Raw genomic sequence first — 12,687 nt, 5'->3', positions numbered from 1 at the left:
GACACCTGACCCCCAGTCCTGCCCGGTTTCCTGGGGGGGCAGGCTGTGTGCTCCCTCCTCCCTCCCCGTCTGGCTGGGCCTGGGCCCGAGGGGCGCTGGATTCTGCTCAGTGAGTGCACATCGATGGCCCAGCTGGGAGGGGCCAGGGTGGGGGCCAGTTCCCAAGCCTGCGCTGGGAGTGGGCAGGTCTGTGCTCCTGCCCGGAACAGAGGGCCAAGGGAGAGAGGCCCGGGGCAGGGCTCTCCATCAGTGACGGCACAGAGGTTTTCCAGGGAGCTGACGAAGCAGCTTTTGCTGTGTGAAGAAAACAAGGCCAAACACATGAGAATGGCTGAGCCGTCCTCTCTCATTCCCGCCTCCCCTGTGTGGAGCGGCCCTGAGAAGCCTGACCCCAGCTCCCTGTTTTGGTACAGAAAGGACCCTTCTGAAGCCCCTTGGTGGCACCTTTTCTTTAAAGCCTTGGGGGTCAGGGAATCCCTCAGTCTCTTGCCAGTTTGGAATTCAGACAGTCCTAGCGGGAAGTTCTGCCTGGTGCCTGGCTCTGGTCTCTCCTGCTGTGTTGAACCCCCCCTCTCTTCTCGCCCTGTTCACTGGACGATGTGACTGTCTAGTGCTCAGGCCACAGTGAGCTGGCGGTCAGGACTGCGAGTGCTCTCTCCTCCCCTCCACCTGTGGGGTTCGAGGAAGCCCCAGGCTCTGTTTCGAATTCCCACGGCCTTGCCCCGCCCCAGCCGCCTGGCCCTGGCCTGGCCTTCCATACCTCACCTACACTTCCCTCTCTGGGAAGAGAACCTGCCACCCCAGGTTCTGTCCTTGACTCTGTGAGCTGGTTTCCAGCATCTTCTCTGTGTCCCGCACTGTGTTTCCAGTGCCTCAGGCAGCGCCTGACACCAGTCAGTGCCCAGTAAGTGTTTGTTACGGGCTTGTTAAGGGTAGCCCCTCAAGTACAGGCTGAAAGCCATGGTCAGCTGGCTCTCCCTGGCTTTCCAAATTGGATCTTTGGTTCACAGCACTCTAATGGGGGCACCTGAGCACGTGTGAACTTGGACTATCTTTCTCTCGTGGCCTGTAGGCGGGTGCCAGGCCCTGCAGAGGTTAGAGAGTGGAGACTGCCGGGCCTGTTCACAGATCAACACCCTCCTCGTGTCACTGACTGCCCTGGGCCTGGACCAGGATCTCTCAGGAGGTTCTTGAAGCCAGGAAGGCCAGGAATGTATTTCTTCCCAGGTCCTAGGCTCAAAGTGGGGCTGAGAGCAGGGTCACAATCTGTGAACAACTGTTCATGCTTTAGTGAGCACTTACTATATACAAAGCTCCAAGACCCTGGGAAGTGGAGAGAGAGTACACTGACGTGAACAAGCCCAGGCCCACCCTGGGTCCCGCATGGGCAGGTCTGATGTGGCCTTAGAAATGGCCTCTTTCCACAGCTTGGATCCCTGGGGCTTAGAGAGGGTCCTGTGCTGCTCTGGGTCACACAGCTGCATGGTGGCCAGGGCTAGAGTCCTGGTTCCTTCTCCAGCACCTGCTGCCCACAGAGCTGCCTGAGTATGGGGCCCAATGCGGGGAAGGGGGCTCCAGCTCAGGGAAGGCCATGCAGCGTCTGGTGTCCTGAATCACATCGACGGAGGTTGGGTGGGGGGTTGGAGGGGAGGTGTGTGGAGGGGTGGCCCACAGGAAATCCACAGAACTCCAGACCCAGGAACCTGGAGTTATGAACAGGCACAAAGTGTGTGTGTGTGTATGTGTGTGTGGCTGTGGGAGGCAGGGGTTGTGCAGGGTTTGTTCTGGGCAGGCTTATTAAATGTATGAATGTTTATAAAGTAGGAAGAACAGTGTTTGCCCATAGTAATTGCTCCAGAAGCATTTTGCTATTGATACCTTGAGGGGTCTTAGAGGAGGCAGACAATGATCGAGTGGAAGAATCCTGGTTGGGTTATAGGCAGGAGGGGTGGGGCATCGAGGGTCGCATGACAGGTGGGCTTGGAGAATACGTGAGCAGCTGCAAGTCAGGGAGAGGAGGTTCCAGCTCCGCCCACTTCCCTGGCAAGGGGAGTCCGGAAACTGGAGGCCACTTCTGCAGCCTGGCTGTAGGGTCTGCATAGGGTGTGGCTGGTGTGCTTTAGGGGGTGTGGGGTGTGGCGGAGAGCCTTGGCCAAAGTGGGTAGAGGGCAAGGCCTCTCTACAAGACTCTGGCTTTGCCCTCCGGCAGGACCCTCAGCCCCAGGAGTAGGCAGGAAGTGTTTGATGAGAGACTAGTAGGGATGGTGGGACCCAGGGAGGCGCCTCCTGCTCCCGGACCTGCATCCGCTCGCGGCGGCCGGCAGGGGGCGGTGCCCGACCGGCTTCGGGAGGCTCCTCTTTCCCGGCCCCGGGCGGGGCGGCCCGGAATGCGGCGGGGCTCAGATGTGGCGGCGCCGCCCGCGTCCCATCCCGTCCAGTCCGGGCGGCCCCGAGCGGCCTCCCTGCCCAGGCACGCCGATCCGCGGGCGGGCGGACACCAGGTGTCGGCGCTGCGGGAACAGAGGCTTCCGAGTCCCGCCCCGGACCTGGCGCCACACCCGGCCCTGCCCCGGTCCGGGCGCCGTTGGGTTGGGCGCCGAATGGCTGATGGGGACACAGGTCCCGAGTTCCTGAGTTTCCGCGCCTTGGGGATCCTCCGCCGGCAGCGGCATGAAAAACCTGCCCTGCTGGTGGGTGGCTCCGGGCCCAGAACCCTAGTCCCCTCTTCAGAGGGCCTCGGCTCGGTCCTGCTGGAGGCTCCCCGAGCTGTGCTAGAGTCCTGGCTCTGCCTCAGTTTCCCCGTCTGTAAAAGAGGGCTATGACCCCACCTTGCAGCACTGTTGACGAGCACATTGACCCATAGGAATGGGTCATGGATGGTGGCCCAGGACAGTGCCAAAGCTTGTCCCTGCCCACCTCCCCCATCAGCCTGGCAGCTCCCCCGGGGCAGGGCTCCTCAGGACGGGGCCTCATGGTCCTCCCGCCACCACATCCCATGGCAGAGGGGTGGGCTCTGGCAGCATGAAGTCGTGGGGGCAAGGAGAGCACAAATCCCGTTGCCACTAGACAGATGGGTAAACTGAGGCTCCAGTTTCCCGAGTGAGTTAGTGACAAAAGCTGGACTAGAACCAGAGCCTCCCAATTCCCAGCCTAGTTCTCTTTTTCCATTTTCTTATCTCCACATTTTTGGGGTAGGTTTACAACTGCAAGGCCACAGTGGTAGAGAGGGTGTAGGTCTCAGAATATGTTCAGTCTCCCTTCCCAAACCCAGGCCTGTCTGTGGTCACACTAGTGACCCTCTCATTATGGCCATGCTCTAGGCCCCTGGAGTTCCAGAAGGGACCCTGGGCAGTGTCCCCCTCTGGCAACTGTTACTCCTGTCAGTCCTAAGGCTAGGCCTTGGGAAGAAGTCTCCTTGCAGCCTACTCCTCTTCCCCACAGAACATCAGCTGATTTGGGGGTGTGGGTCCCCTCTTTCTCTTTCTACCCCACCAGTTAGGCAGTCCCAGGACACTGAGCAAAGCTCCAAGTGGGAGATTTGCCAGCGCTCTGGCTGTCTCCGAGGAGGGTGGCTAGGGGTCAGGAGGCCCAGTTCTCCTGTGGGCCTAGAGCAGGGCCCTTCCTCTCTCTGGGCCTCAGTTTGTCTGTCTGTAAAATGAGGTGGTGGGCTACACTCACGGTGCTGGATGTCACCCCTGAGGTATGAGGTGGCCCTGACCTATTGTGGAGGGATCTGGAAGGGGAAGGGCCTGGGTGGGTTGCACTGGCTACCTCTGGGCCAGTTTAGTTTCCAGAAGACAAAGGAAAGGGGCGCTCCTTGTCTACAGCATGGTGGTATGAGTACGTTATCACTGTATCACGTAGGGCGGAGGTTTCTGCCAGGTGCTCCCTGCCCGCCCTGGGGTGAGGTCAGACAAGGGGAGGAGTCCCAGTCATACCTTTGGGGTCCGATAGGTTGGGGGCTTGGTGACTGAAAGGTGAACTTGCCAGGGGTGACAAGCCATGTGGCATCCCTGATCCTGGGAAGGTCCTCAGAGCTAGCCAAAGAGCTGGCTCTTCTCTGCTCTGGACACAGGACAAGGAGCTCCTCTCTCCACCCGCCCAGGCACTGGGGTGGCCATGGGGGTGTCCTGGTGGGGCAGGGTTTTGTGAGGGGACTTAGAGTCCTAGCGGAGGAGCTCATGGGATACTGGCTGATTTCCTTTTTCCAGGAGGCCATGGAGGGTGTGTGTGTGTGTGTGTGTGTGTGTGTGTGTGTGTATGGGGGCAGAGTCCCCCACACCTCCCTGCCAGAGGTATAGCCTCTGCAGTCTTGGGCTTGTAGGGGGATAGAGATTGGGAGGGGGTGTCAGGCAGACTGGAGAGCCCCCAGGAGGACCCTCAGGCTCCAACAGGCCCAGGGAGGACCCCTACAACACTCCCAACTCACTGTGGGCAGGGCAAAGCCTGTGGTGGCTGGGAGGGTGAGTGCCTCCTTAAAGCCTCCACTTTGTACCCCAGAGGTCTATGGCCAAGAGGAAGAGGGAAGGCAGCAGGAATGCAGGAATCCTGGCCAGGCCCTGTCCCAGCAGGCTGGGGCAGGAAGGCCAGGCTCCCGTCTGGGCCACGTGCTCCTCGACCCAGCTTGGAGCTAAGCAACCTGCACAAACAGCAGGAACACACAGAGCAGCCCCTGTGTGTATGCACATGTGTGCGCCTGTGCTGGGGGGCCTCCCTGCCTCAAACCCCCGCTGGGAACCTCTCTGGTTACTTTATAGTCACAGTCACATACAGGCCTGAGGATAGGGGGGTTCTGCCTGCTGACTTGCTGAGTGCTCACTGTGTGCCAGGCCTGATGCATTCATTAGCTTTAAGCCTTATAAGCCAACAGCACCTTCATTATCCACTTGAGATGGAGAAACCGAAGCTCTGAAAAGTGGCAAACACCCAACGTAACCGAGTGAGAGAGTGGTAAAGCCAAGCTAGGGTTCGAACTGAGGTCTTTCTGACTCCAGAGTCTCATTTACCCCTAGGCATGTGTAGACGTGTGTACAGATTGGCGGGGGGTGTGTACCTGTGTGTAGATGTGGGGTTTGATGGTGGACCTGTACCAGTCTGTGTCTACCTAAGTACGCCTGCTTGTAGGTGTGGATACCTGTGCGCAGGCATAGAGATGTGCACGCAGTTGTCATGTGCGAGCATGTGACTCGTGTATGCACACACTTGAGTGCACATGCGTGCAGAACACACCTGCATTTGTGTGTGCACATGTGCACATGCTCTGTACGTGTGTTCACGTTGGCACACACCTATGAGCCTGTGCGTACTTGGTCCTCTCCAAAGGCTGACCTCATCCTCCTGCTCACCCACCTTCAGTCCCCTTCTCAGGCTCCTGACTCAGTGTCAAGGTGAGATGCACGATGGCCTTGTTGATGGCACTGAAACCTCTGAGGGTCTGAAGGAAAGACATTTTGGGGAGAGATAAGACTGTAAAGGATGGGGGTTGAACAAGAGGACGTGGGCTGAGAGGGATGAAGGCTGGGGCTGAGGATCGGCCTGGGTTTTCTTCAGTCCCAAGCAGAGGCAGAGGACCCCCTGAGGACTGGTCTCGGGAGCCCCCTCCTGCCCCGGCTTTCTCCACCCAGCTCTCCCAAGGTTCAGCCCTCTTCGACCTAGGGAAATGCACCAGGGATCCCTCAGGAGAGGCCCAGGGCCGGGACGTGCCTGGGAGGTCTGGCCCTGTCCGCACATCTGTGTGCCAGACATTCCCCCCTCAATCCAAGACGGGATTCCCCTGTGGTTCCTGGGTGTGGGGGGAGAAGGGCTGAGGCCAAATTCCCACCCCAGGAACTGCACGGAGCACTGACCCTTTGCACTGAGGCCCCCTGGGTTCCTTCTGTTCGTGGACTTGCAGGCGGGAGCAGCGGTCGGCAGGGGGCGCTCGGGGTCCGCGGATGGAGATGCGTTGCAGGCCCGCGGGACAGGAACCGGGAGGGCGGCGCAGAAACACAGGTACAGACCCACCTGCAGGCAGGGTGGAGATGGGAGCGGAGGAACGGACTTTGCGCCAAGAGGGGCAGATTCCTAGATATACATCCCCTCCGCGGAGGGCCAATGACCCACCCTCACACCAACAGACTCAAGGACCCCCAGAGGGCCTGGCATTGTCTGGCCCCCACTTCCAACCAGTCCGTTCCCTCGCTCCCTCTCATCCCTCTGCTGCCCACCGCATTGGCCTCCCTGCAGATCCTCAAACATGCCAGGCGGGGTCCTGCCTCCCGGCCTTTGCCCTTGCTGTTCCTTCTGCTGGATGCTCTTGCCCAGTCATCCACGTGGCTTGCTGCCTCACCTTCGTCTGGGTATTGATGAACTGTCCCCTTCTCAGTGGGGCTTTCCCTGACCTCCTGTGAGTCACCCTCAGCCCTAACGTTCTCTACGCACCTTTCTATTGAATTTTTCTTCACAGCAGTTATTATTGCCACCTAACCAACTGTATCTTTTACGATATGTTTCTTTCTCATCTGTCCCTCCCCGTGAGGATGTAAGCTCCATGTGAGCAGGGATTTGGACAGATTTGTTCATGCTGTCCCCTCAGAGCCTAAAACATGCCTCGCATACACTGTAGGCATCAATAAATATTTGTCAAATAAATGTTGAGTGCTGGCTCTAAGTGGCGTGCATCCCTGCGTGATGGGGGCTGGTGACAGGGAAGTCCAGCCCCGGACAGCTTTGAGGCTGCAGCTGAGCCAAACTGCCACACACCTGTCAGGGCCTGGAGGACATGGGGGCAGGGAGGAGGAGAAGGCAGGAGTATTCTGGTTCTTTCTTGTTCCCTTTGGGACTGAAGTTGAGTGGCTATGGTAACATCCACCAAACTCATATGCCGTAGTTGGGACAGGGAGAGGCAGGTTTCTCCCTTTGAAAATCATAAAAAATGTACAAAAATCTAGCAAAGTGGGAGAGGTGCTCTCTCTCTCTCTCTCTTCCTCCCTGCTTCTCTCTTTCTCCCTCCCACCCCACCACACTCCCTATCTCTAACAACCACCAAACTGAGGTTCTCTGTATGAGTTTGCTTTTTTTGGATTCCACATATAACTGAAATCATACAGTATTTGTCTTTCTGTGTCTGACTTAACTTCCCTTAGCATAATGTCCTCAAGTTCTATCCATGTGGTTGCGGATGGTAGGATGTCCTTCTTTTTCTGGCTGAATAGGTATTCCATTATTTATATCTATATGTGGAGCTAGCACGACTTCTTTACCCATGTATCCATAGATGAACACTTAGGTTATCTCTGCATCTTGGCTGCAAGAAAGATGGGGATGCAGGTATCTCTTCAAGATAGTGGTTTTGTTTCCTTTGGATAAATACGTACAAGTGGAATTGCTGGATTGTATGGTAATTTTATTTTTAGTTTTTGAACAAACGTCCATACTGTTTTCCATAGTGGCTGCACCAATTTACGCTTCCACCAACATTGCATAAGGGTTTCCTTTCCTCCACATCCTCACCAACACTTGCTATTTTTCGCCTTTACCACGATAGCCATTCAGACAGGTGTGAGGTATCTCGTTGTGATTTTGATTTACATTTCCCTGATGGTTAGTGATGTTGCACCCTTTCATGTACCTGCTGGCCATCTGTATGTGTTCTTTGGAAAACTCTATTCAGTTCCTCTGCTCACTTTTTAATTGGGTTGCTATTATTATTATTATTTGCTATTATCCTATGAATTCTTTATATAGTTTGGGTAGTAACCCCTTATCAAAGATATGATTTGTAAATATTTTCTCCCATTCCATAGGTTGCCTTTTCATTCTGTTGATGGTTTCCTTTGCTGTGCAGAAAATTTTAGTTTGATGTAGTCCCATTTCCTTCTGGGGAAATGTTTGTATTTCTGAACAGACGGTTCCAGCAGGGGATTTACAGGGTTAGACATTCTTCACTGGGGCACACATGCAGTCAGTCCACCTTCTGGAAGCCCACACGGGCCTTGGCCACCTCTTCAGAACAATCACCCAGTCTTTAAGTGCCAACTGTTCCCAGTAGAAGGAACATATTTTGCCTGTCCATTCCCTGCTCCCACTCCTCCCCCCCATCCAAGAACCAGCTCCCTGGGGTCCTCACCTAAGCTCCTGGGTTTGGCCACTGTTTCAGCTCTAGGGGTGGTGTTGTCTCTGTCTCATCTCTAGAATACCTCAGCTCTCCCCCTTTGTTCTTTACGCCTATACTATCAGTTCCTTGCGTTGAATCTTCTGTTTGAAATGCCTAACCTGTTTCTCTTTTCCTGACGGGATCCCAACTGGTTCATTAGAGAAGAGGGAAAATTAACAAGACAAAGCAGGCTGTACTAAGTGCTGTGAAGAACACAAGACAGGGTAATAATAATGAAATTAGAAAATAAAAAGTAGTGCAGAGGTGGGGGTGGGGAGGCTATTTTAGATGGGTAGGGTTCTGAGTTTGAGCGGACAGATGAGAAGCAGCCAGACTAGAGGTGGGGTGGAGTGAGTATTCCAGGTGGGGTCAGGGTCTGTGAGGCTGGTGGGCCATGGCAGCCTCTCCGTGGAAGGTGCCGAACCTGCCTCTACGGACGCTTGTGTGTGTGTGTGTGTTGGGGGGGGGGTTGGGGTGGGGAGGGGAGGAGACGGAGGATGGCTCAGCCTCTGGCCCCAGCCCCAAGGGCTCATTCTGCGAGCCTCTGAGCACTTAGGTTTGAGACTGGGGCTGTGTGTGGTGATCTGAGTTCCGGATTTGGCTCTTGGAAATGCAACCCCACCTCCCTTCTTCCCGCCCCACCCCTCCACCTTCACCCTGGGGAAGCGGAAGCCTCTGCGGGCTCTGGCTCCTAAGAAGTGCTGGTCTCGCTGCGGCCGGCAGAGGGCAGTGGTTGCCGCCGTGCATGCAGGCGGGGCGGGCACGGACCTTTCGCTGGTGGATTGCCGGCAGTCAGTTTCTACAGGGAACTCGAGGGTTGGGCCATTTCCTTACCCTCTCTAATACTCAGCGGCCCTCAAACAGATCTCTGAACCCTAGGCTCTCCATGGGAATGTGGAGGGGAAGGAGATGCAAATGAGGCTGGGCAGACAGTTTAGACCCTTGCCTAATCACTCTTGGCTGGGTTCTAACTCCACTCGGGAAAGGGGAAAGGCTCTCACAATTAGTGTATTTGCTATTATTGTTATTTTTAAGCATTTAGCATGTGCTAGGCGCTGCGCTAAATTCTTTACATCATGCGTCAATCTCTTTAAAGTTTCACACCAGATCTATGAGGCAGGCACTCTAACCACCCCGCCCACGCAGAGGACCTGGATTTGCTCTACCAGCCAAGCCTCAATTGCTATGACTGCTGCCTTCGTAGGAGGGCGTGTTGCCCAGGAAGAGGATGAGCAGGAGGGGGATCATCAAGATGCTGACCCAGAAGGGATCTGCAGGAGCGCTCACCTGACTCCTTATTCTGCAGATGAAGAAACAGTTCCAGAGAAAGGACATGCCTTGCCCAAGGTCCCACAGAGATCACATGGCTGACTGTGGGGACTTGGGCACCACAGGGCACCATGAGCTGGATCCTGGCCTGAGGCCAGAAGCCTCTTGAGGGCAAGGGTCCCGTTTTACCCCACTCCTCCCTGCTGTGCCTAGCTCAGGGTGCAGCACATAGTAGGTGCTCAAAAAGTCCTCCACGATGAGTAAATCTTTCAGTCAGTAGCTGCAGTCACCTGTCATTCATGACTTCGTCTGTCTATCCAGTATTTAGTAAACGCCAACTGTCAGCTTGGCACCCTGCTCGTTGCTGGGATGCACAATTGAATAAGATACAGTGCTTGCACCCATTGGCTTATCTTCCAGTAGGGGTTTCAGAGATTACCCCACATTATGACATGAGCTCCCATAGTTTTCCTCATTCCCAGCTTGGGCTTCCTTTGCTCAGCCTGCTCTCTGCCCAGGCTGGAGGCTGAGCAATCTGTTCCACTCCTTCCTCCAGGCCATTTCTACTCACTTCTTCTTTGCCAGCCCTAACACCCCCTCCTCCCAAGCGCCTCCCTCCTCTCCTCCAGGAAGCCCTCTTTGATTGACATCCCCTAGCTGTTCCGTGGGGCCCCAGTGCTGAGGTCGTGAGCTGTGCCCAGGTATCTCTGGTTCTGTTTCTCTGTTTCTATGTGAGCCCCCTCCCCCTTCCCATCAGCTTCTGGAGCTTCCCAAATACAAGGACCTCCTTTCCTCCAGCTGTTTTTCCTCAGGCCTAAATAGACCAGGAGGAGAGGCAGGAGGAGGGGATCATGCAGTCAACTCCCAACACACAGGGCTTGCCTTGGGCTTGGGCCCTTGGGACCCCCTTAGAGGAAGGTTTCTCTGGAGCCACTGGAGCCCTGACTTGCTGGCTGTGGCCCAAGACCCCTGAGCCCTGATTTTCCATGCTGAGCCTGGGGGCTCAGGCTGGGCGCCAGCTGGTGGGGACCTGCTCAGCCCTTTGCGTTTGAGGGTAGGGGCCTTCAGTCTCCGGTTCACCAACTCCTAGGTTTGGTCATTTTTACTGTCCTTCTGGCAGGCAGTGTACAGGTAAAAAGTGGTTCCAGGGAACCAACGTGCTTGCTCTTGCCTGCTGGCCTCTCTGGGCCTCAGCGAATTGTACCTGTCCTGCCCGTGTCATAGGTGGTTAGGAGGACCAGAGATCACAGAGAAGAAAGAGCCAAACCCCAGTAGGGGCTTATTTATTTATTTTTAATGGATTAATTATTTAATTGGGTTCTTTGTAACAAGTTTAGAACACCGATTTGTGAGGATAAATTCTATTAGTGAGAGCGAATAGGGGCTTATTTTTGTTATACTCAGAGCAGGGGCAGTGCCCTTGGCTGGGTGTTCACTGACTCACTGGGGAGGCCAAGAGTGGGAGGGAGGAGGGAGAAGGGAGGAGGGAGGAGGGGGCTTGCATTCTCAGCTTTCCTGAGAACCAATCAGGATCTGCCAGCAGGAAAGGAGCAGGAGAGTCTCCTTGTTTAGGTAGGAAAATAATTGTTTCCCTTCCTCTCCCCTTCCTCCCTCCCTCCTTCTGGAGCTCTCTCTCTTCATACACTAACTGTGGTCCTTCATGTACTAATGGGCCAGGCGTTGCATTAGCACTTGGGACACAAGGGTCAAGGAGATAGGCCCTCACCCTCATGGGACTTTTAGGCTAGGAGACCTCTGCTGGGGGAGATACAGCATTCACTCATTCTCTCCTTAACTTCACATTTACTGAAAACCTACTGTGGGCCAGGTGCTGTGCAAAGGCCCTGGGGAGGTAATGGGATGCAATCCCTGCCTGAAAGGAGTTTAGAGGATAAAAGGCACAGAAGTAGGCAACTGAAGCAGTGCGAAAGCACAGGTAAGGAGGCCAGGACACAGAGATAGATGCTGGATGGATTTAATGTCTCCCTTAGTCTCCAGGGCAGAGCCAGGTTAAGCATGTGCTCAATAAATGTTTGTGAAGTGAATGACCCTTGTGTCGGGAGCTTTCTATATAGCTTATGAGTCAAAGAATAAAATTGTTTTTAACTAAATGCTAATAAAAATGCTACATATGAAGCAGTCAAAATAGCACATAGAAGAAAATTTGTGGTCTTTAGAGAATTTTATATTGAAAATGAAGAAAGACAGAAAATTAAAGCATTCAACTCAAGAAGTGGAAAAATGATAAAAACAGAACAAGAACCTATTGTACAGCACAGGGAACTATATTCAATATCTTGTAATAGCCTATAATGGAAAAGAACCTGAAAAAGCAATGTATATATATATGTGAAATTAAATCTCTCTGTTGTACACTTGAGACTAACACAGCAGTGTAAATCAACTATGCTTCAATTAAAAAAAAGAAAAAAAAAAGAATAACTTCAAAGAAGTAGAAGGAAGGAAATTACAAATACATTGTATATTTTTACTATGACATGCATATTCAGATTTAGAAATTCAAATTAGTATTTAGAAATTGATAATCCAGAAGTTGATAGAATGGAAAACAAAGATAAAATAAGTGGAGAGCTGGTCTCAGCTCCAGGCTCCCATCCATTCCTGGATGGGAATGGGGTTTACCCATCATCTCTCCTGAGTTTTGAGAGCAGAGTCCACCCCTCAGGGGCCCCAGGAGAATGGATAAACACTGAATGGAGGTCTCTGATCTTCCAGCCCAGGGCCCTGGCTGTGCTGTGCGCTGAGAGAGCCAGCCCCGGGCCCATTTGCCTGCCTTTGGTCTCCTGGCTGGTGGGTTGTCTTTTGTCTGTAATATCAGAAACGACATCACTGACAGGCCTTTACCTTTGTTGCGCTTGTTTGTTACATTTCAGGGTGCTGGAAACAAGCATGTGCTCTTCCTGATAGGAATGAGCCCAGCTATCTTGTCAGATCACCAGATACCCTTTCAGGTAAGCAACAAAGCTGTGTGTTCCATTTTACAGATGAGGGAACTGAGGCTCAGTTTGCGGTCTCACTCTAGTGAGTGCATGAGCCAGGACATGAATGCTTCAAAGGCCCTTCTTTTGTTTCTTTTTTAAGGGCATATAATTAAATTAAATTAAATTAATTTATTTATTGAAGTATAGTCACTTACAATGTGTCAATTTCTGGTGTACAGCATAATGTTTCAGTCATACATATATTTGTTTTTATATTCTTTTTCATTACTACAAGATATTGCTATCTGTGCTATATTGTGCTATACTGAAGAAATTTGGTTT

At 53.5% G+C, this 12,687-nt stretch overlaps 1 protein-coding gene across 1 annotated transcript in view; it reads left to right on the top strand.

Moving 5' to 3' along the window:
* Positions 1 to 12,687, top strand: part of SMIM41 (small integral membrane protein 41) — a 97,016-nt gene that overhangs the window by 30,380 nt on the left and 53,949 nt on the right. The window contains exon 2 of the mRNA XM_074374840.1: positions 12,298 to 12,375. The gene's annotated coding sequence lies outside the window, so the exon portion shown is untranslated. The remainder of the gene's footprint in view (positions 1 to 12,297; positions 12,376 to 12,687) is intronic.

Source organism: Camelus bactrianus, chromosome 12 (assembly GCF_048773025.1).
Source record: "Camelus bactrianus isolate YW-2024 breed Bactrian camel chromosome 12, ASM4877302v1, whole genome shotgun sequence".
Classification (NCBI taxonomy): Eukaryota; Metazoa; Chordata; class Mammalia; order Artiodactyla; family Camelidae; genus Camelus; species Camelus bactrianus.
This window is presented reverse-complemented; position numbering and strand designations above follow the sequence as displayed.